This window comes from Equus quagga, chromosome 5 (genome assembly GCF_021613505.1).
Source record: "Equus quagga isolate Etosha38 chromosome 5, UCLA_HA_Equagga_1.0, whole genome shotgun sequence".
NCBI lineage: Eukaryota > Metazoa > Chordata > Mammalia > Perissodactyla > Equidae > Equus > Equus quagga.
Window position 1 is genome coordinate 22,875,249 of NC_060271.1, and position 22,478 is coordinate 22,897,726.

Below are 22,478 nucleotides of genomic sequence, written 5' to 3' on the forward strand. Positions count from 1 at the left end.
AACCTTTCCTGAAAGTAATATGTCCCTAAAAGTCAGATGGCCATGTAGGACCCTGAAACAATTCTACTGCTGATTATAAAGCCCCAGAGGGATCTGGTCAAAAGAGCACTGCTTTGGAATCTAGGAGACACAAATCTTCATCCTGACTCTGCCACCAACTGACTATGTGACCTTGGGCAAGTCACTTGACATCTCTGGACCTTGATTTCTTTATCTATAAATTGAAAGAGCAAGTTTAGCTAATTTTAGGCCCTTCAGGCTCTGACACGCATTCTGTGGGTCCATGATTCTCAGTCTCTGCTACTTTCATGTGTAAAGCAAGAAACGATAATTCACGATTCTTTCTATCTTGCAGGATAATCCAAAAGGATGAAGTGTTATTTCCTGGGTGGCACCTCTGCTTCCAGACACTGTCAAGAATTTGAGTGTCTATGCAGGAGGAACAGACACCCTGAGATGCCAGCTTTGTGATAACTCACTGGGTTTTACCAACATATGTGAACACACAGATTTTTCAGCTAATATTAGAAGTTGGGATGGAATTGATGAATGTGACTCCCAGGCAATCTCCATCACATCTCTTAAAAGAAGTACAAGCATTCTATCAGAAGGTACACCCTGGTCTTCTTTTCTCTTGCATTCCCTCTGGAGATTAATAAAACTTGATTTGTGAGGTGAGATTGGTTTCTCAGGCCCAAAGAGCTCCTGAACAGGCAAAAACATATGTGCACACAATGGTTAGAAGAGAAGGTTGTTTGAAGCTCTTTGCCTAGTTCTGACCACACACAGATCAGTATAAATGTTGAGTGGGTAAAATTGGACAGTTCTGAATGAGTTCTAATAATTTGACTGAAATTTGTTCCAGAAATGGAATCTGGGATGTGCCAGATTAGAAACCAAAATCTGAGTCTGGTTTAAGACCACATCAGTGACTCAGGAGACAGTACTGTGGGTGGACTGTGGGATTATGAGATCAGGATCAGTCATTCCCATGAGAGGACACCAAAACCAAGCCCAGTAGAGAGCTATTAATCCAAAGTCTAAGGGAAAATCTGGGTCAAGGACCATGCTATTGTCAGCCCTGATGCCAGCGCACTACAGAGGATGAAGCAAGAAGGGAACCTTTTGCTGGAAGTGTTTAAAGACAAGAAGAACAGTATCTTGTTCAGAATTTTTCTGGCTGCAAATCACAGAAAATCCAAACCAAAATGACTTGATCTGAAAGGGAATTTAATGGATCACAAAACTGAAACGATTTCAAGGGATAGAAGTGTTTTCAGATATGGCTTCATGCAGGGGTTGAGACAAGGTCACTAGGACTCAGTTTTCTCTGCCTGTTGGTCTGGCCCTGCTCTCCCCAATATGTTGTCTTTGACAGGTTCCTCCTTTACGGATATAAGAAAGCTACGGCTGCACCAGGTCTTTGATCTTCTACAGTCTATACTGGGCGAGAAGAGACAGCCCCTCTCTCTCAACAGTGTACACAAAGTCCTAGGTCTGACTCTTGCTTGGCGCAGTGGGGTCTCGTGATCACACTGTACCAGTCCCAGTGCCTAAATTACGCCATACACTGTTTGGCTTAGGCTGATTAGGGCCTTCGCTTGGAGCTGGCAGGCATCAATCTCACTCAAATCACAGGAATTTGGAGTGAGAAAGAGTAACTCCCCAAAGGCAATTCAAGACTCTTTTTTTTTAAACCAGAAGATGGGTCAATGGATGTTGGGGGGAAAAAACAAACTCACAGGTGTTCACTACAGTCAGTTATGGATAGAAATATGGGACAAGAATCAGAAGACTTCCAGCCTGAAAGTTGATTTTCTGAAAACAAAGAGTAGAAGTTGTTGCAAGCAGGCCAGGGTCTAGACAATGAACATTAGTAAAACAAGCCGAATCATGGCTGGAGATGAAGGAAACAAGCCTCTTAGAGAAATCCTGGGCTGGAGGGCTCTGGGGTTGCAGGAGTTAGATCTTCTGCACATGAGATCCAGAAGAGGGACCTGCCAGCCCAGGTTGGGTGCTGTTAGACCATACCTCTGAAACTGTGAAACCAATCAAATGGAACTGATGTCTCCAGGCACTAGGACTCAGAGTAAAGATAAGCTTCCCTAAAAGGAAACAAGTGAGATTTTTTTAAAAATCTAGACATATTTTAAAGCATAACAAGCAGAGCTCTGAGTCTTTTGTACATTGTATATACTCCAAATGCAGGCTGCAGATGAAAAGGAGGTCACATTTAATGTTCAAATTACCGTAGTTCCAAGCTCCCACTTGCTGGATTACACCACTTATAAAACTGGATCAGTCTTCCCTACAACTCTCTCCTACTCTATCACCTAGGCCCAAAGCGGTTCTGCTTGTTCCCCAAGTCCATGATCTCTCTGAAGAAAACAACTCAATCAGCTGTTGGCTTTAGTCCTCTAACCAGTGAGGCTTAAACTTGGCATCTGGAACGAAGGAGGAACAGCTATCACGGCATTGCTCCCCTCAGTTCCTTCCATCTCTCTCCTACAACTGGACTCCAATAAACTGCCATCCTCATTCCATAGCTTCTCAATAGATACAAACAAATATAAGTGTGGGGTAGTTCACTCACTCAACTAATATTTATTGAGATTATAACATACTAGGTACTTGAGTTTACAGTTTAGTGGAAATGACAGAATAAGAAAGTAAACACAAATGTGTGGGTGTGTACATAACTAGTGATAAGTGTTATTAAAACCATTTGGATGAAAATCAGTTAATATCATCCATCACATTACATGGCTAAAGAAGAAGAAAAATCACAATATCATGTCAATAGATACAGAAAAAAATTTGACAAAATCCAATACCTGTTCATGATAAATACTCTTAGGAATCTATGAATAGAGAGGAAATTCCTCAACTTCATAAAGAACACCTACAAAAAAACCCACAGATAACATCATACTTAATGGTGAGAAACTAGAAGTTTTCCTGCTAAAATTAGGAACGAGGCAAGAATGTCCCCAGTCACCACTCATTTTCAGCTTCATACTGGAAATCTTATATAATGCAACAAGATAAAAGAACAAAATAAAATGTATACTGATTGGGAAGAAAGATATAAAACTATTTGTTTCACAGATGACATAATTCTCTATGTGGAAAATCTCAGAGAATCAACAACAAAAATCTCCTGGAACTAAGAAGTCATTACAGCAAGGTATCAAGATACAAGGTTAACATATGAAAGTCTATTGTTTTTGTATAGACAAGCAATGAACAATGGGAATTTGAAATTTAAAACTCAGAATCATTTACATTTGCACCAAAAAAAAATGAAATACTTTGGTGGTGTAAATCTAACAAGATATGTACAAGATCTATAGGAGGAAAATTACAAAACTATAGTAAAAGAAACAAGATCTACATAAATGTAGAGATATTCACATACATGAATAGGAAGACTCAATATTGTCAAAATGTCAGTTATTCCCAACTTGATATATAGAGTCTGTGCAAATCCAACCAAAATCCCAGCAAGTTATTTTGTGTGTATAGACAAAGTGATTCTAAAGTTTATACGGAGGAGCAAAAGACCCAGAATAGCTAACGTAATATTGAGGGAGAAGAATAAAGTCAGAGGACTGACACTACCCAAATTCAAGACTTACTATAAAGCCACATAAAACAAGACTATGGTATTGGTGGAAGAATAGAAAAATAGATCATTGGAACAGAATAGATACCAGAAATGGATCCACACAAATATGCTCAACTGATCTTTGATAAAGAAGCAAAGGCAATGGAGAAAAGATAGTCTCTTCAACAAATGGTGCTGGAACAACTGGACATCCATACACACACACAAAAAAAAAATGAAGCTACAGTCCTTATACCTTTCACAAAAAGTAACTAAAAATGGATCATAGACCTAAAGTAAAATGAAAATCTATAAAACTCCTAGAAGATAACATAGGAGATTGTAACAAGTAAAAGATGTATATTATAACCTACAAGGCAATCACTAAAAAATAATGCAAAAAGACATAGACAAAAAGCCAAGAGAATAATCAAAATGGAATACTAAAAATAATTAACCTAAAAGAAGAAAGAAAACGAGTAACAGAGAAACAAAAAAGGATGAGACAAATAAAATATAATTATTAGGAATTCCAGTGCACAGAGATGGCACAGACTCATTTTTCCCTGCTCTCCCTGCTAAGTACAACTGGAAATGGTGCAAGAGATAACCAAAGAGGAACTCTAGTAAGAAGAAATAAGAAGGTGGTGAGGTAATAAGAAGAAAGAAAACAAATACTGTAAAATATCACATATATACAGATTCCAAAAAGCCAAACTTGTAAAAATTGGCAGTTACCAGAGTAATTGGTATTACTCTGAGAATTAAAGATATGTTGTTTAAGGGTACAAGCTTGAAACTAGTAGATAAGTCCAGGAGAGCTAATGCACAGCATAGTGATTATAGTCAACAATACTGTATTATAAACTTCAAAGTTGCTAAGAGACTAGATCTTAATTGTTTCCACCACAAAAAAGAAATGATAATTATGTGATGTGATGGAGGTGTTATCTAACACTATGGTAGTAATTATATTGCAATATGTAAATGTATCAAATCAACACATTGTACAGCTTAAACATGCACAATGTTATATGTCAATTATATTTCAATTTAAAAAATGAGGATGTTGGAAAGCAATTGGACGGTTTAAAAAATTCATAGAATTGAATGACAATGAAAGCACAACATATCAAAATATGCGGGATGCAGTTAAAGCAGCGATGAGAGAGCAATTTATAGCCCTAAATGCTTGCATTAGGTATGAGAATGTTCTCCAATTAGTAACTAAGTTTCTACCCCAAGAAACTAGAAAAGAAGAGCAAAATAAGCCTAAGAAAATGAAAGGAAGAAAATAATAAACACAAAGGAGGAAATCAATGACATTGAAAATAAGAAAAACATAAAGAAAATTGATGAAATAAAACCTGGTTTTCCAAAAAAATAAAATTGATAAACCTCTAGCAAGACTGAGAAAAATAAAAACAGAGAGGACACATCAATCATCAATATTAGAAATGAAATAGAGGATATCACTACAGATTCTGCAGACATTAAAAAGATAGTAGGAGAATATTACAAACAACTTTATAATCACAAATTTGACAACCTAAAAGAAATTAATCAACTCCCCCAAAACCTCAAACTACAAAAATTCAAAAAAGTAAAATAGACAATCTGAATAGTCCCCAAACCAGCAGAGAAACAGAATTCATAATTATAAAGCTCCTAAAAAAGAAGGATCCAAGCCCAGATGGTTTCATTGCAGAATTCCAGAAAATATTTAAAGAAAAATTAACACCAATTTTGCACAGTCTCTTCAGAAAACAGAAGAGGAGTGTGGTAGGCAGAATAATGACCCTGGAACCTGTTAATATTACTTTACATGGCAAAAAGGACTTTATTACGGATGTTGACTCGAGGAGATTATCTTGGATTACCCAGGGAGGCCCAAAGTAATCACAAGAGACCTTATAAGTGAAAGAGGGTGGCAGTAGGATCAGATTCAGAGAGAGATTTAAGATGCTGGGCTGCTGGCTTTGAAGATAGAGGAAGGGGCCATGAACCGACATCTTGATTTTACCCTAGTGAATCCCACTTTGGACTTTGATCTCCATAACTGTAAAATAATAAATTTGTGTTGTATTATCTTTTAAGTCACTAAGTAGCAAGAGAAAGCCAATGTGAATGGGAAACTAACACAAATAAGATGACTTTCTGACTCATTTTATGAGGCTGATATTAGTCTGATCCCAAAACCAAACAAACAGAGTATGAATAAAGAAAACATTAGACCAATATCTCTCATGAATTTAAACACAAAAATCTTCCAAAAACATTAGCAAGCTGAATCCTAAAATCTATCAAACTAGTTGTGTACCAATTACATTAGCAATATATGCTATGACCAAATGAGACTTATTCCAGGTGTGTCAGGCTTGTTCAATATTCAAAACTCAATCAATGTAATCCACCATACAAGCTAAAGAAGAAAAATCATATGATCATATGAATTGATGCAGAAAACCCATTTGACAAAATTCACACCCATTTATTACAAAAACTCTCAGCAAAATAGGAATAGAGGGAAATTATCTCAACTTGATAAAAAGCAGCTTCAAAAAACATACAGTTACCATCACACTTAATGGTGAAAGACTGAATGCTTCCTCTCTAAAACTGGGATCAACACATGGATGTCCATTCTCACTACCCTTGTTGAACAGAGCTGGAAATTCTAGCTACTGTAATAATGCAAGAAAAAGAAATCAAAAGCATACAGATTGGAAAGGACGAAAAGAAAGAATCTCAATTTGCAGATGACATGGTTGAATTAAAAAAAAATCCTCAAAAATCTACACATAAAAAAACCCTCCTATAGGGCCAGCCCCATAATGTAGTAGTTAAGTTTGGCATGCTCTGCTTCAGCAGCCCAGGTTCACAGGTTTGGATCCCAGGCACAGACCTACACTTGTCAGCCATGCTGTGGCGGCAACCCACATGCAAAACAGAGGAAGATTGGCACGGATGTTAGCTCAGGGCTAATCTTCCTCAAGTCAAAAAAGAGGAGGATTGACAATGGATGTTAGCTCAGGGTGAATCTTCCTCAGCAAACAAAACAAAACAAAACAAAAACCCTAAAACTAATTAGTGAGTTCAGCAAGGTCACAGGATACAAGATCAATACACAAAAAGCAATTATATTTCCGTATACTAACATACACACTTATGAACATGCAGAAACAAAAATTTTAAACACAATACCTTTGCTTCGAAGAAAATAAAACAATTAGATATAAAATTATCAAAACAGGTACAAAATCTGCATGCTAAAAATTATAAAATGTTTATGAAAGAAATAAAAAATCTAAATAAATGGAGAGACATACCATGTTCATAGATTGGAAGACTAAACATAATAAAGATGTGAATTCTCTCCAAATTGACCTATAGATTTAATACAATTCCTATAAAATTTTGTGCAAGGAATTTTGTAAGCATAGACCAGCTTATTCTAAAATTTATATGGAAAGACCTGGGTCCTATGATAGCTAATACAATCTTGACAAAGAAGAAGAAGGTGGGAGAAATTACCCAATTTTAAGGCTTACTACATAACTACAGTAATCAAAACAGTGTGGTATTGGTGAAAGAACAGACAAATAGATCAGTAGAAAACAAAGAAGATCCAGAAATAAAGTCACGCAAATATGCCCAATTGACTTTTGACAAAGGTGCAAAAGCAATCCAGTGGAAGAAAATAGTCTTTTCAACGAATGATGCTAGAATGATTGGACATACCTAGCCAAAAAAATAAACCTGAACCTAAGTCTCACACTTTATTTTTTCCAGTTTTATTGAGATATGATTGACATACAGCATCGTATAAATTTAAGGTATGGCATAATGACTTGCCTTACATATACTATGAAATGATTACCACAGTAAGTTTAGTTAACATTCATCATATACAGACGCACAAAAAAGAAAAGTAAAAGAAAAAAAAGGTTTTTTTCTTTGTAATGACTACTCTCAGGATTTACTCTCTTAACAACTTTCAAATATACCATACAATAGTGTTAACTACAGTCATCGTGCTGTGCATTACATTCCTAGTACTTATTTATCTTATAAATAGAAGTTTGTACCTTTTGACCACTGTCACCTAATTCCTCCTTCCCCTCTCCTTCACCTCTGGTAACCACAAATCTGATCTCTTTTTCTATGAGTTTGGGGTTTTGGGGTTTTTTAGATTCCACATATAAGTGAGATCATACAGTACTTGTCTTTCTCTGTCTGACTTGTTTCACTTAGCATAATGCCATCAAGATCCACCCATGTTGTCTCACATAGCAAGATTTCCTTCTTTTATATGGCTGAATAATATTCCGTTGTATATATATACCACAACTTCTGTATCCATTCATCAGTCAATAGACATTTAGGTTATTTCCATGTCTTGACTATCGTAAATAATGCTGCTATGAATGTGGAGGTGCAGGTATCTCTTTGATGTAGTGTTTTTGTTTCCTTCAGACATATTCCCAGAAGTGAAATTGCTGGATTTTATGGTAGTTGTATTTTTAATTTTTTGAGGAACCTCCATACTGCTTTCCATAGTGTCTGTACCAGTTTACAATCCCACCAATAGTGCACAAGGGTGTTCTTTTCTCCACATCCTCAGCACCCCTTGTCTTCTTGATGATAGCCATTCTAACAGGTGTGAGGTGATATCTCATTGTAGTTTTGATTTGCATTTTCCTAATGATTAGTGATTTTGAGCACTTTTTCATGTACCTGTCGGCTATTCATATATCTTCTTTGGAAAAATATCAATTCATATCCTTTGTCCATTTTTTAAATGATTTGTTTGGTTTTTCGCTATTGAGATGTATGAGTTCTTTATATATTTTGGATATAAACCCCTTACCTTATCAGATATATGATGTGCAAATGTTTCTTCCTATTCCGTAGGTTGTCTTTTCATTTTGATGATTGTATCTTTTGCTGTGCAGAAGCTTTTTAGTTTGATGTAGTCTTGCTTGTTTATCTTTGACTTTGTTGCTTGTGCTTTAGATGTCAAATCCAAAAATCATTGCCAAGACTCATGCCAAGGAGCTTTTTTTCTATGTTTTCTTCCAAGGTTTTTATGGTTTCCTGTCTTACATTTAAGTCTTTAAGTCATTTTGAGCTATTTTTTGGGATGTAAGATAGGGGTCTAGTTTCACTCTATTACATGTGAATATCCTGTTTTCCTAGCACCATTTACTGAAGAGACTGTCTTTTCCTCATTCAGTATTCTTGGCTTCCTTGTCAAATGTTAGTTGACTGCATTTGCATGGGTTTATTTCTGGGCACTTGTTTCTGTCCCATTGGTCTAAGTGTCTGTTTTTATGCCAGTACCATATTGATTTGATTATTATAGCTTAACAATATAGCTTGAAATCAGGAAGTGTGATGCCTCCCACTTTGGTTTTTTTTAAAGATTGGCCCTGAGCTAACATCTGTTGCCATTCTTCCTCTTTTTATCTTTCCTTTTCCCCAAAGCCCTCAGTACACAGTTGTATGCTCTAGTTGTAGGTTCCTCTTGTTCTGCTACGTGGGATGCCGACTAAGCGTGGCTTGATGAGTGGTGCTAGGTCCACAGCCAGGATCTGAACTGATGAAACCCTGGGCCACAGAAGTGGCTTGTGTGAACTTAACCACTCGGCCATGGGGTTGGCCCTTACCACTTGGTTTGTTTGTTTGTTTTTGTTTTTTATTGTTTTTGCTTTGGCTATTCGGCATCTTTTCTGGATCTGTATAAATTTTAGGATTGCTTTTCCTACTTCTGTAAAAAATGCAATTGGAATCTTGATAGGGATTGCCTTGAATCTATAGATGCTTTGGGTACCTTTCCACTATTCGTATCTTCTATTTCTTTCACAAATGTCTTGTAACTTTCAGTGTAGAGATCTTTCATCTCCGTGGTTAAATTTATTTGTAAGTATTTTATTGTTTCTGATGCTATTGTAAATGGGATTGTTTTCTTTATTTCTTTTTCAGATAATTCATTGTTAGTGTATAGAAATGCTAAATAATTTTTGTATGTTAATTTTGTATCCTGCAACTTTACTGAATTCATTGATTAGATCTAACAGTTTTTGGGTGGAATCTTTAGGGTTTTCTCTATATAAAATCACACCATCTGCAAAAAGAGACAATTTTACTTCTCCCTTTCCAATTCCAGTTCCTTTTATTTCTTCTTCTTGCCTGATTGCTCTGGCTAGGACCTCCAGTACTATGTTAGATAGCAGTGGTGAGAGTAGGCACATTTATCTTGTTTTTGATCTTGGAAGAGAAGCTTTCAAACTTTCACCATTGAGTATGATGTTAACTGTGGCTTGTTATTTATGACTTTTATTATGTTGAGTACATTCCTTCTACCCCTAATTTCTTAACAGTATTTACCATGAACATATGTTGAATTTTGTCAAATGCTTTTTCTGAAACTATTGAGATGGTCATATGATTTTTTTCTTTCATTCTATTAATGTGATGTATCACATTGATTGATTTGTTTATGTTGAACCATCTTGCATCTTAGGGATAAATCCCACTTGGTCATGGTGAATGATCCTTTTAAAATGCTGCTGAATTAGTTTGCAAGTATTTTATTGAGAATTTTTGCATATATATTCATCATGGATATTGTCCTGTAGTTTCCTTTTCTTGTAGTGTCCTTTTCTGGCTTTGGTGTCAGGGTAATGCTGGACTTGTAAACAAATTTGGGGGTGTTCCCTCTTCTTTGATTTTTTGGAAGAGTTTGAGAGAGATTGATGTTAATTATTCTTTAAATGTTCAGTAAAATTCACTGGTGAAGTTATCTTGCCCTGTGCTTTTCTTTATTGGGAGATTTTTGATTACTGATTCAGTCTCCTTATTAGTAATTGGTCCGTTCAGATTTTCTATTTCTTCCCAATTCAGTCTTGGTAGGTTGTATGTTTCTAAGAATCTTTTCATTTCTTCTAGGTTATCCAGTTTCTTGGCATATAGTTCTTCATAAGCCTTACACTTTAAACCAAGAATCAACTCAATGTGAATCATAGACTTAAATGGAAAGTGTAAAGCTGTGAAACTTTTAGAAAAAGGAAAAACCATATGAGGAAATCTTCAGAATTGAGGACTAGGCAAAGAGTTCTTACACCTGAGACCAAAAGCATGATTCCTAAAAGGAAAAACTTGATAATAGAATCTCATCAAATGTAAAATTTTTACTCTGAGAGGTCATGTGAAAAAGATGAAAATACAAGACTGGGAGAAAATATTTGCAAACTATGTATCTAGCAAAGGACTAGTATCTGGCATATATAAAGAAGTCTTAAAACTCAACAGAAAAAAAAAAAAAAAAAGAAAGCCAAATCAAAAGGAACAAAAGATGCAAACAGATATTTCACCATAAAAAAAATACAAGTGGAAAATAAACAGGTGAAAAGATGTTGAACACCATTGGCCATCAGACAAATACAAATTACAACCACATTCAATATCACTATACACCTATCAGAGTGGCTAAAATAAAAAATGATGGCAACACCAAGTGCTGGCAAAAATATAGAGAAACTGGATCACTCATACATTGCTAGGGGGAAATATAAAATGGTGCGGCCACTCTGGGAACAGTCTGACAGTTTCTTTAAAAACAAAACAACGCAATTACCATAAAACCCAGCAATTGCACTCTTGGGTTTTTCTCCCAGAGAAATGAAACTTTAGGTTCACACAAAAACCTATACATGAACATTTGTAGTACCTTTATTTGTAACAGCCAAAAGTTGGAATCAGCCCAGTCATTCTTCAAAAGGTGAATGTCAAACAAATTGTGCTACATACATACCATGAAATGCTACTCAGCAATAAAAAGGAACAAGCTGTTAATACACACAACAACTTGGATGAATCTCTAGGGAATTATGCGGAATGAAGAAAGCCAATCACAAAAGTTTGCATACTATATGACTTATTTATATAACATTTTTGAAATGACAAAATTTTAGAAATGGAGGACAAATTAGTGGAGAAGTTAGGGAAATAGAGGCGAGCAGGGTGGGAGGAAGGTGAGTGTGGTTGTAAAAAGGCAACATGAGAGATTTTGTGGTGTTGGAATTAGTCAGTATCTTGACCGTGGTGAGTGATCCAGGAACCTATACAGATGATTGTATGGGGCTTAATAAACAGGCACACACACAAGAACAAGTAAAACTAGGGAAATCTGAATAAGATTGATGAATTGTATCAATATCACTATTCTGGTTGTGATATTATACCATAATTTTGCCGAATATTACCATTGAGGAAAACTGGGCAAAAAGTGCAAGAGATCTCTCTTTTTTGCAACTACATATGAATCTATAATTAAATGCTATTAGAAAATCAACTAGCAAATAGCACACTTATACCTAAATTTATAAATAATTATGTTAAATATACATGGATTAAACATTTCGATTAAAAGGGAGATATTTTCAGAATAGATTAAAAAAATCATGGCCTAGTTATATGCTGACTACAAGATATACACTTTAAATACAAAGCCACAAATAGTTTTAAAGTTTTCTTTTAAAAAGGAAAGAATTTCCCATACATAAGCATATGTTGTAAAAGTTGAAATGATGTTATAAATATCAGACAAAATAGACTTTAAGACAGGGAGTATTAGCGGAGATAAAACATTTCATAGGATTAAAGTGTCACTATTTTAGGAAGACATAACAAGTATAAATATATATGTACCTAATAATAGATCTTCAGAATACAAGAAACAAAAATTGTAAAATTAATGGGAGAAATAAGAAAATACATGATCACAGTTTTCTCTCAGAAACTGATAGAATAACCATAACCATGAATATGTTTACACACATATACACACATATATATGTAATATATACATACATATATATATGTGATCTGTAAGGTTTTAAAGGAATTAGATGACACTGCCAATGACTTTGATCTAACATGACAGAAAACACATAATTTTCAGGGCACATGCAATGTTCACCAAGATAGAAAATATGTGGGACCGTAAAACAAATCTTCATAAAGTTTCAATATATTGCAATATTACCAAGAATACTCACTAACCAAAATTAGAAATAAGTAATAATAATACACCTAGAAAAGCCATAGATATTTCCAAATTATATAATACACTTCAAAATTACCTGTGTGTCCAAGAATAAATCATAAGGAAAACTAGAAACTAGTTCACAAAGAATGATCATGAAAACTCAAAAGGCCAAAATTTATGGCATGCAGCTGAAGCAGCGCTTAAAGGGAAATCTATAGCTTACATGGTTATATGAGAAAGGTCAAAAGTCAATTATCCAAAGTTACACCTAAGAAGCTATAAAAGGGGGACCAGTTTTGGGTAAGGAGTAAGCGTCTCCACCCTGCCTCTGCCACTGAATGCAGCTATAAAACCTGGACAGAACATACGGACCAGTTATTTGAGCACTCTGGAAATAAAATAGTAGCCAGCAGATTAGGGAAGAAGAAAAGAATGCAAAGTACCACTGAACTGGTGGTGAGTTCACCAACTTTTTCTCTTCCAACATCCCTTGGACTAATCTCAACACAGTCCCAAAGCCCGGAAGTGAGCACTGGGCTGCAGAAAAGGAGAGCTACAAGAGAACCCCTCTAGTTCTGTCTCAAAGAGTGGAAAAGGGAACTTCCAATACTCAAAGTGAGCACAGAAAGTCCTGGCTTAGTCTCAGGCGGATGGGGCAAAATCCCATTGTTCTCTCTCTCTCTCTCTCTCTCTCTCTCTCTCTCTCTCTCTCTCTCTGTCTCTCTCTCTCTCCCTGTCCCATGTAGCTTTGCCTTGGATGCTGGTGCAGTTATGGAAGCCTGTGGCAGAGAAGGGTAACTAAAGCTCCACCTTGCTGGCCAGAGAACCAGAAAGGAGTGCCCCAAATCACAGAGAAGCGGGAGCTAAATAAAGCAATCCCACAAAGTTGTTTTGAACTCCTGGGCTCACTCTCAAGCTGCGCATGTTTGAACCCAATTCTAAATCAGCATATCCAAAAATTCAAGAATTAAACTGACAGATAAATCAACATCCAGGTCCAAGACTAGCCTCTAGGTGGCACACTTGAGGGAAAGATTAAAATAGCAGAGCGGAAGCTTTGTAAGCTGAGCTAACATCGACAGGACAGTCCACGGAAGGCCTGAACTCGAAGCCTGATGCCAACCGGGTTGATTGCCTTCTAAAATAGCAATATCAACATCTGCATAGGATTTAAATAAGACTTGATGTCTCATAACATAATATTCAAAATGCCCAGAATACAATCCAAAAATTACTCATCAGATAATGAAGAAGGGAAATCTCCACTTTCATGGTGAAAGACTATCAACAGATGCCAACATCAAGATGGTACAGATTTTGGAATTATCTGATAAAGCCGAAAAGTAGCTCTTATAAAAATGCCCCAACAAGCAATGTAAACACACTTGAAACAAATGGAAAAATCAAAAGTGTCAGCAAAGAAATTTTGAACAAACAGAAATGAAAAGCTCAATGGATGAGTTCAGTCGCATAATGAGATGACAGAGGAAAGATGGAATTTGGGGATGGACCAATAGACATTATCTAATCCAAACGACAGGAAGAAAGAAGTTTAAAAAATCAACAGCCCTTCAGAGACTTGTGGGACACCAAAAATAACATCTGATACACGCTACAGTATACTCACTAGAATAGCAAAAATTGGAAAGATTGACAACAAAATATTACTAAGGGTGTGGAGTAACCAGAACCCTCATATATTGCTAGTGGGGATATAAAATAGTACAACTGGGGCCGGCCTGGTGACACAGCAGTTAAGTTCACGCATTCTGCTTCAGTTGCCCGGGGTTCGACAGTTCGGATCCCGGGTGAACACATGGCCCCGCTTGGCAAGCCATGCTGTGGTAGGCGTCCCACATAGAAAGTAGAGGAAGATGGGCACGGATGTTAGCTCAGGGCCAGTCTTCCTCAGCAAAAAGAGGAGAATTGGCAGTAGTTAGCTCAGGGCTAATCTTCCTCAAAAATAAAAAATAGTACATCCACTTTGGAAGAAGTTCTGGCAGTTTCTTATAAAGTTAAAGCTAGATGTACCCCATGACACGCTAGTTCCAGTTGCAGGCATTTACCCGAAAGAAATAAAAGCAAATGTCCTTTGAAAAGGTTGCTCATGGTAACTTGATTCTTAATAACCAAAAATCAGAACCAACCCAAATGTACATCAGAATGAGAATGGGCTCTAAAAATTGTGATATATTGGTATAATAGTCAATAACAAAAAGATATGCTACTGATACGTGCAACACAGATAAATATCACAAATATACTGAGCAAAAGAAGCCAGACATGAAAGTGCTCATACTATATTAGCCAATGGATATGAAGTTATAATACAAACAAAACCGATGGTGAGAAAATGTGCTCTGGGTGGGGGCTGAGAATTGACCGGGAGAAGACATGAAGGAACTTTCGTGATAGGGGTGTGGGTAACACAGATGTATCCATTTATCAAAAATATGCAGCTTATATTTGTTCATTTCAATATATATAAATTTTATTTTAAAAATATAAATAAAACATAAAATAAGAAGGAGCCAGCCACGTGTACTGAGGGGGAGAGTGTCAAAGACAGAACAGCATCTGCAAAGTCTGATTGTAGCAAAAAGCTTGTTCTGTTTGAGAAGGTAAAAGGTCAGTGAGCCTGCAATAGAGTTGATGGGAAGAGAATGGAATGAGAAAACCATTGAGTTTGATGTGGTCCAGATCACACAGGCCCAGTTAAGCCAGAATAAGGAGTATTCATTTATCTAAAGTGTAATAGAAAGCTATTGGAGGTTTTAAGCACGGAAACGTCTTGGTCCAACTTGTATTTTTAAAAAGATTATTCTCACTGCTGTGAGGGGAATAAACTGGAGAAGCCAAGAGCCAAACAGGGAAATTAGAAGAGGCCAGGGCGGTTGTCTTGGTAAGAAGTGAAGGTTAGTGGGACTAGTAGCCCACGGCAGCAGAGAGAAGAAAGTCTACTGTTTCAAGCTCTGTTTAGGAGTTGGAGACAATTGAACTTGATAATGGAGTGGGTGTGGGAGAAAAGATTGAAGGAGAGGGAGAAGCAAGGATGGCATTCAGGTTTCTGCCTTGGGAAATTGAGCAGAAGGTGGTGCCATTTGCAAAGATGGGAAAGAGGAAGAGAAGTTCAGATGTGGGGAGAGAGGGAAGCCTGAGGACATCTGGACACGTTAAATCTGAGAATCAAGTGGAGGGGTCAATGAGGTGCTCAGATATATGTGTGTGGAAGTCAGAGGAAAGTTTGGTCTGGGGGTATAAATTAGGGAGTCACCAGCCTGTGATGCCATTTAAAGCTCTGCAAATGGACGAGAGTGTGAGGAGAGTGAAGAGAGAGCAGAGGTCCCAAGGTGAGTCCTGGGAAACCCACAGAAGACCACACCGAAGCCCAGCTCTCAGCAACTAGGCAGAGAAGGGGAAACATGTGAGAAAACTGAGAAGCAGGCTGAGGAGTAGAGGAAAAACAGGAGAGAGTGATGTCATGGAGAATGTGTTGGGGAAAAGGGAAGAATCAACCGTGTCAAATGAAGCTGAGAGGTCATCTAAGAGGAAGATGAGGCAGTGAAGTATCTGCAGGATTTGGTAACAAGAAGGTTGCTGGTAACCTTAACAAAATCAGTGACAGGGGGAGCAGTGGTAGCTGCATCAGGGCTGCACTGAGTCAAAGGATAACTGGGAGATGAGCAAGTATAGTGTGTATGTGGTCATCTCTTTCTGGAATCTTTGCTGCAAAGGGAGCCAAGAGAACTGGGGCGTAGGAGGTTTGCAAGAGGGAAAGCATGAAGTAGGTCTCTTGGAGAGTGGGAAGTGAGGCATCAGGAGAACTCTGGGATTGCTGGCCACAGACGAGGATTCTCCTAAAGACAGGCTGATGTCCACGTGGGCTCTGTAGGATATTTCTTCCTGTCAGTCTCAGTGAAGAAAAGGGTCAACCTAAAAAATGAAACAAAGAGAAGCTGGTGAGCGTGGATGTGTGGTGTATTTAACCTGCTTGGATGTAGGCATGGAGAAGACAAATTTTTTAGTTCATCCACAGTTGGAGTTTTTCAGAAAAGCAGGATATATGAAGAGATGAGCAAGAGGGTTGAGGATCTTTGCAAGGGGGTGGTTGTAGCGATGGATCACACAATCTCGGTGATGACAAAGGGGAGCTGATGGGGGCTGGGAAGTACATGCGTGTTGCGGGAGGCGGGAATCAATAATTGGATTTCAGAATGACTAGTGGAGATGCTTGAGACAGTGAATGTAAGGATAGGTGGCAGTCAGAGGGCAGGGTGCCGGAATTATAATTGTGGAGGTAGCTATACCATTTGGGGTGATATTTCAGCATCCAGGCGGAAGCCCTGGGCATCAGTTTGGGAGTGGAAGAAAGCGTCATTGGAAGATGAGGAGGTCTAAAAACCCAAGAGATGGGTGTATCCGTTTGCTGGGGCTGCCATAACATAATACCACAGCCTGGGTGACTTAACTGCAGAAATTTATTTTCTCAGCATTCTGAAGGCTAGAAGTCCAAGATAAAGATGTTGGTAGGTTTAGTTTCTTCTAAGGCCTCTCTCCTTGGCCTGCAGAGGGCTGTGTTCTCACTGTGTCCTCACACAATTGTCCCTCAGTCTCTGAGTTTGTGTGTCCTAATTTCCTCTTCTTGTAAGGACGCCATCCCTGTTAGATTAGGACTCACCCATGGGTCTCCATTTTACCTTAATTACCTCTTTTGTTTTCTTTTTTGGTGAGGAAGATTTGGCCCTGAGCTAACATCTGTGGCAATCTTCCTCTCTTTTGTGTGTGGGATGCTGCCACAACATGACCGAACCAGCGGTGTGTACGTCCACACCCAGGATCCGAACCTGTGAAACCTGGGCCGCTGAAAGGGAGCATGTGATCTTAACCGCTACGCCACCAGGCTGGCTCCTACCTTAGTTACCTCTTTAAGGGCCCTATCTTGACAAAGACTCTCTCCTCAACCAAACTCTAGTCAGGCTCCTCTGAATTCTCTTCTCAAATGGGTCCTTACTTTGGGGCTTCCATGTTCATCTCTGCATTGTTCAATGTTAGCAAATATCCTGCTAGGTAATTTTAACCAGAATCCCCCACCCTGCATTTCTGATCGGGCTCCTCATCCTCCACCCCGCCCCAGGTGATGTCTGATCGCCCGGCCTGCCCCAGCAAGAATCCTGGGGGGTCGGTTTAGCCACAATCCCCCGTGACCCCTGATGCCTCCTCTTAGCTATTCTCCATCCACTGACCCCTGACCCTGCTCCTTGGCTGTCAGATCCCACTTGCCCCCGCTGTGTCAGAGTTGAGTCCAGTCTCTCTCCTGCACCAAAAAACCCCATTGCAGTGGGCCCTACACCTATCGGGATAGTCCCCCGGAATAAAGTCTGCTCTTGTGTTCTTTAACAAGTGCCATGAATAATTCTGAAGTACTGTGGGTTAGGACTTGAACATGAATTTGGGAGGGACAAAATTCACCTGATAACAATGGGGTATCAGATGAGTTATTTCTGAGGACCTTAGGCTACTCAGCAACTGGGACATGGAAGATGGTAAAGAACTAGGAACTAAGTCTTCAGTGAAGGAGGGGGATGCCCAGGCCCGTGGGGGCAGCAACGGGTGTGTATGTATGAGCGGAATCGGAGTCACCCCAATGATGAGTCTCACAGGAGAGGCGGCTCTTGAAAAGAGGGAGAGAGGCGGTCTCCCATGAGGAACAGCCAGGCCTCCCTCCCCGGGCCTGAGGCCTTTGGAGATACAAATCAGAAAATATAGTTTCCACCTGCGAGGGCTGCCCGTGCAGTGATAGCCTCAGGCAACAGCCAGGTTTTCACAATGGTAGGAGGCAGATGGGATATTGGGAGAAGAGGCTGAGGATACAGGGGAGTTGGCCAATCAGAGCAGGAGTCTCCATTTGCAGTGTCTGGGCCCCGGTCCTGCAGCATCTGTGTGTGTGTGTGTGTGTGTGTGTGTGTGTGTGTGTATGGATGTGTGCATGCACGCTCCATCTATCTCAAGCCCACCATTCAGCCTTTCTCATGTCCACAGCAATAACTCTCATCGTCTGCTGCCCGTGTGGGACATTTTCACCACTTTAAATTGGTGGCTGGAAGAACCACACTCACTCAACGGTGAGATTGGGCCACCTGTGAAATGGCAGCTGACTCTCCAATGGAACTTCCAAAGCCATTTGTCAATTTGTTCCTGGCGAGTGGGTGCCCCCAAGAGCTCGCACAGCCAGCATTCTCTCCACTATTCCAAGGACAGCCGGAAATGAAAGAATGACATCCTGGGATCGGTGTCTCCATCAGCCTCTCCCATCAAAAGGATCCCATTAAAGTGCCAAGGGCTGAAATGCCTCTTTATTTTATTCACGTAAGGCCAGGTGATTCCTCCCTTCAGATTCGTACATTAATGTTCAAAATAAGTCAGCTGTGTGCAGTGGCTTAGACTAATCCTACAAGATACATTTAGCCAAATAAGCATGTGCAAATGCAGAAATTTGAGTTTCAAGCTGGAACATCTGAAGGACAGGGTGTGCTTGCACGTTTAGTACATTTTACTCCGTGGAACAAGCCAAGCACTTTACTAAGATGATGCATTGCTGAAGACTGTCTAGAAACAGAAAAATGAAGCTGAGCCAGGGCAGGCTCCCTCTGCTCAAACAGACAGGAATCCAAAATGAGGACCTTAAGGAAATGGGTTGAATTTGAATTATCCTAATCATTAGGAGGAAAGAAATCAGGACTTTTTTTCTTTTTAGAAATTGAATATGTGAGAATGGCATCTCACTGTAAATAATAATAAAATCATCATGTAAATAATTCTATTTTCATTCCTTCAACCAGAATTTTTAAAAACCTACTTTGTCTTGTGTCCTGTGCTGGGTGCCGGGGATAAAAAAAGGCGAGCCCTCTCCCTAAGGGTCTCCTCATCTAGAGAAGACAGTCACAGATGCTACCAATGCCCATTCAAAGATGGGAATAGATAGATGGAAATTTCTAGAAAAATTTTTCACATATATGTGTCCTATTTTAAAGGAGATTAGATAATGTTGTAATTAACAAAAAGAAAATTCATTTAAAAGATGTTCTGAACTCATGGAGCTTCTTGCCATTATGTATTTTCTCAGTCAATGGATGTTAAAAGCACAGCTGTATCTGGGAGTCTAGGAAATGTTTTGAAGTTTAAAAAGAAGCTTCAAACTAGGAAGAGCTGGTAACCATGGGTCTAGTCACCGGCATGGGACCGCTGTTTCCCAGTGTCATCCCAGCCCAGTGGGAGTGTAGGACTAGATGCTTCTCCTGGTCCAAGGCTGACCCTCCACCTGTGTTCCGGATTCCATGCTCCTCTCCTCCTTGGGAACTTCACTTCACTGATCTCTTCTCCTTGTCATCTTCACTCTCGCCCTCTCTACCAGATCTTTTCCCTTATTCCATGTACATGCTCAGGTCTCTTTCATCTTTACAAGAATATTCTCTATCATGTCAGTTCCACAGACGTTTGTTGGGCTTCTGTATAACCTCATCTGGAATGTCAGGGAAAGACTCCCTGAGAAGGTGGAAGTTGACCTCATAATAATGAGGAGGCATTAGCCACCAAATATAGCAGCAGCAAATATAGGAGCAGGGTAGAAAGGATGTTCCAAGCCTTTCATTTTATCTCCTAAAATATCTCTCAAAGCCATTTGCTTCTCTCCATCTCCAACACAAGCTAGTCCATGCTGCCATCAACTCCTGCCTGGATATTATAATGTCCTCATAACTCATGTCACTGCTGTCACTTTTGCCTCCTATCTACCTGGTCTCTACACTGCAGCCAGAGTGGTCTTTTCAAAATGTCACTGTCCCCAGCTTCTTGCCACGCCCCTGTCCAAGGCCCCAGTGGTCCAGCCTCTGCCGAACTCTCCTGCCTCACTGAATGACTCTCCTCCCTCGCATCCTCCTCTCCAACCAACACTGGCCATGCAGGACTCCCTATTTGCCCTGCTCTCTCCCATCTTGAGAACTTTTCACATGATTCCTTGGCCTGAACTCAGTGGTAAGGAATTTGATTTCATTTTAAGATCAATGGGAAGTCTCTGAAGGGTTTGAAGCAGAGGAGTGACCACATATGATCTAACATAGTTTTAAAAGAGCGCCGGCCACCACGTGAAGAGTCAATTTGAGGGAGCAGAGGATGAAGCAAAGAGACCAGTGGGAAGGCAATTTCTGAGGTACAGGTATGGAATAATGGTGGCTTGGACCCAGGTGATGGCAGTACAGCTGGAGAGAAATAGACAGCTTTGAGATATATTGGGAACTAGCACCACCGGAACCTGGTGATGGATCTGGTGACAGAGTGAGGGAAATGGGGGAATCAAGGATGACCCCTAAGATTTTGACTTCAGCAATTGAGTGAATGTGGTTTCATTTACTGAAAGCCTGTGGAAGGGCCAGACATGGAGGCTTACTGTCTTATCTCTGTTGACCACCTGCCCTTTCCAGCTCTTTAAGGGCTGTGAGTTGATCGGGTTATCAGGGTGTGGGGTGCTTGATCAGGAGCAAACTAAAAGATACCAAGTATGGAGAAGATTGATATATATATGATTGACATATACAAAGCATTGTGAAGTTCACTCCTTAGAGATGAACTTGAGATGTTACCTTGCTGACCCACGACGCCAGCATTCATTTCTTTCTGTATTTCAGCCCCTCCTGTCTTTGCTTCCTTCCCTATCAGCTTAGATACCATTTCTTATCACTTCAGCCTCAATCTTACCAATACCTTTGCCCTAGTGTTCCCCCAACTCAACTTCTGGCAAAACACCAATTTTGGATGATTCCAATTATGGCTCATTCCTGGTTGCTAAGCACTGCTGGAAACCCATGCAGATTGGTGTCACTATAAATCATTGGCACCACTCTAAATTTATGGGCTCCAACTCCAATGGACCCTCCGAGCTGCCCGGCAATCCTCCTCTACTTCCCTTGGCAGCTCTCTCTCATTCTCCACGGTGGCTATTGCAGATTTTAACCCTCTCTTCAGCCACACTTCCCCTGCTCTCTAAGAAGATGAATTCACTTCTGCTTCACAGAGAACATACAAGCCATCAGAAAGCAGAGCTGCCTCAGCCTTCTTCATCAGCCTATAGCCTTACTTAACTCTAAAACCTCATTTCTTCTCTCTCTCTAGGTACATGCCTCTTCTTCTGTATAGAAGACATACTTTAGCATGGGTCTCTTTCCCTTCCACTTTTCAGGAATCTTCTTTATTTGTCCCCCTCTCCGCTGTATTGGTCAACCACTCCTTTACCAGCTTTTTCCCAACTTCATTGAGACTTGCTCAGGTCTTCCACATCTTAAAAATAATAATAATAATAACGTATTCTTCCCTCTATCCCTAACTCATTACCACCAGATTTCTCTACTTCCTTCTCATTAGAACTTTCTGAAAATACTGACAACACTATTTTTGTCTCCAATGCTTACTTCTCATTCTCTCCACAAACTGCTGTTGTCTTGCTTTCACCAGGAACCTACCCTCACCACTGTCCACAATGACCCCCATTTGGCATTCCAGTGGTCACCTTTTGGTAAGCAGCCTTAATGCTGTGAACCACTTCTCCCCTCTGGAAACTCTCCCTTCCCCTTGGCTTCTGTGAACCACACTCTCCTGGTTTTCCCATGACCTCTTAGGCTACTATTCAGTCTTTTTCTTCTTGACCTTGAATGACAGAATTATGCACTGGGCTTTCTTCTCTTTTCCTTCTGTACCTTAATCCTGGATGAGTTCTATAGCAGATTATTTGCAAAATTGGTCCAAATTTTCTACCTCTGATGTATTTAT